The following is a 2,941-nucleotide window of genomic DNA, read 5'->3' on the forward strand; positions in this document are numbered from 1 at the left end:
TGACTTGTGAATATATTGTATTTTTTTCTCAGCTGTAAAATGTGTCACATTTCTGAAAAAATAAATAAAAACTGTGAAATTAAAAAACATTAAAGGACATCATTTGCAAAGGTATTCAAGCTGTAATTTTTTTCCAAACATTTTCAAAGAATTTTTGTTTGACTTTTATAACATGAAACAATGATGTTTTAAGAACACTCTCTTTTTTAAATGCTCTCTTTTTTAAAATGTGTGACTGAATTTTAGTGCTCATTAAAGAGGAGCTTATAATAGCTCTGTCTGGAACTGGGCGTAGTGCAGACAGGTTCTGTGTATATCCCTTCACGTAACTCTGCCAGTGCACCTCAACCTGACCTATAGCACTTTGCTATTTTAGTCCTGGGTTGCTTTTGAGAGAGACTGACAAGAGTAACAAGTTTTATAGAGGTTAATTGAGATGGGTAAATGTCCACTAGAATTTTAGTTTAAATTATCTCTCTTTTTTCCTCTAATGGTGCATTATCTTTTGCTTTGCAGACTCCAAATCTGTTTGAAAAAAAAAACAAGGCAAAAACACTTTGAGCCACTTCAATATTTATTCCAGCATGTTTCTAGAATATATCATCCCCTATCTACCTCTTTTAGAGCATGCTGTATTTTTTATATTGTTCTGTTATCAATAATACATTAATTTCAGTCTGCTTTACAATGCTATGTGTAATTCATAATCTGCCTCCTGATTTCCTAATATGTTGCAAATATAATCAGGAGAAAATCCTGTTTCTTTCAACAACTGAATAAGCAGCAAAATAATGGAATAAGCTGCATGTGTGTTGCACCATCTACTTTACACTTTCAAAGCAATAATGCAGCTCTTCAGGATCACTTTCCAGTCCTCCAACATACATTCTCCCCTTAAAAATAAATGGTTTTTTTCTCAATTATAAATCAAGTTGACATAGGATTTGTAAAAGATAGAGGCAAGATAAAAGACTAGGAATATTCTGATAAAGTATGAAAATTGAATATCAAAATTTATACATAACTTAAAAGTCATGATGAGAAAGAAACAAACAAAAAAAAAAGAAAGTAAAAAACCCTTCCAAAAAAACCCAACCAAACAAAAAAACCCACTCAGCCAACCAAGCAATCTAGCAACCGGTCAACCCAAACCAAATTAAAAACAAACAAACACAACCAAACCAAACAAAAAGGGAGCCATAACAAACCCTTTCCAGCCTTGGAAGAAATTATTTCCAGCCTCCTAGAAGAAAGAATGTATTTCTATCTTGACAGATTGACACATACTGGACCCTGACAGTGCAGCAGCTTAATACAGAGAAAAGTTATTTTAGATGTTTTTAAAAATGTATTAGACCTAGTTTTTCTTTCACTATATTGCCTGTACTTGCATGATAAATAAAGCAAGCCTACTTCACAGGCAAGAAAGATCAGAAAAAAATTCTTAAAACAAGTTTTATACTCTTACTGTTTCCATAAGTAGCCTTTCTCCAGAATGCGCAGCAAAATGCACAGTAAAAGTAGGGTGTAAAAAAAATGTGTATATCTCACGAGTTTCTGAAGATTACTGTGTTAACTCTCAAGAAACTTGCAACATACTCCCAAGTTACCGGCTAATCATATTGAAATTACATTACACTGGACATTCTTCTCCCACACTGCATACTGCTGTTACATTTAAAGTTCCTCAGGGCAAGGACTATGTCTGTATCTATTTTGTAAGGTGTTATGCAAACATATGGTGTTGTAATAACTAATAAATAATCATGAGTTTGCAGTAGCCTCAAATTTGAGAGATATTTTATACCTGTACTCTTGCTTGCTCTTGTGTTATCCCCATGTACCTGTGGCCATGCACAGGTGAGCATATGTGCATGTGGAAGCACAATGTGCTGGTGTTCACTGGTGATAGGGGTAATGATGCGGAGGTAAAATCTGTCTTCAGACCTTTTTCTGGAAATTTTGTACCTAATTAACTGAAAATATTAAACCATTACATTAACAGGCCATGCACTATCATGCCTGTGTAATTGAAGGAGTAAAATTCTTCTGAATCAAAATTTCAGAAAACAAGTGAATGGTATGTTCTGAGCAATTAGCTGCTTTTTAAATGGATTGTGCCTTTTTGCATCAATGGGAGGATGAAGTCAGTTCCTTTGAAAAGAAATAAATTATAGGTTTTATGACTCACATAAAGGAAATGTGTCCTTGGTGATGCTTGAACTTAGCATAAACTACCTAGCAAGTTACAGGTATATTCTTAAAGAATTTTATGTTAAAAGAATGAACAAAACCTTTCACAATTACTTATGTCTCTTGCTCAGCCATGCCTGTTTCAAGAATAGCAGAACATTTTGCTCACCTGAAAACTATCATAGGTCCTAAACATATGAAGTCGTGATTTAAAAGACACAGATGTTAGTAGAAGCGATACAGTCACTCTATTTTTCCACTATTTCTGACAAATACATTTTCCCCATAGATTAACAATCAAATGACTGTGCAGTTCTCTGATTAATTCTGCTAGAAAAGAAAAGAAAAAGCAGAAGATACATTTCCTCCATGGTATAGATAACTTAGTTCTTATAACGGTGAGACCATCAACTGTGAGACCATATGTGCCTCGAGTGCTTGCAAAGCTTACCCCTCATGCCTACAGTGGAAATAGCCAGTAAATCCACATTCAAAGGCAGAACTCCTTTGCTCCCATTTCTTCTTTAACCTGATCCTTATGTTTTCTTCTCCATGGAGCAGAAAGCCCACTTTTAAAGCTCTAGAAGGGACTTCTTGATCCTGAAAGAGCGAGAGAAGAAAACAGACACATAGTCCTTCAAAAAAACATTATTAATTGATCTTTGTAAATTTTTGCTCAATTGAAATGTCTGGAGGACAACCACTTGGGTCTGGGCTAAACTTCAGTTTCAGACAGCTGCTCACTGAG

General features: G+C 34.7%; 1 protein-coding gene across 1 annotated transcript in view; it reads left to right on the top strand.

Moving 5' to 3' along the window:
• Positions 1–2,941, top strand: part of FOXP2 (forkhead box P2) — a 349,338-nt gene that overhangs the window by 302,433 nt on the left and 43,964 nt on the right.

This window comes from Geospiza fortis, unplaced genomic scaffold (genome assembly GCF_000277835.1).
Source record: "Geospiza fortis unplaced genomic scaffold, GeoFor_1.0 scaffold195, whole genome shotgun sequence".
Lineage (NCBI taxonomy): Eukaryota > Metazoa > Chordata > Aves > Passeriformes > Thraupidae > Geospiza > Geospiza fortis.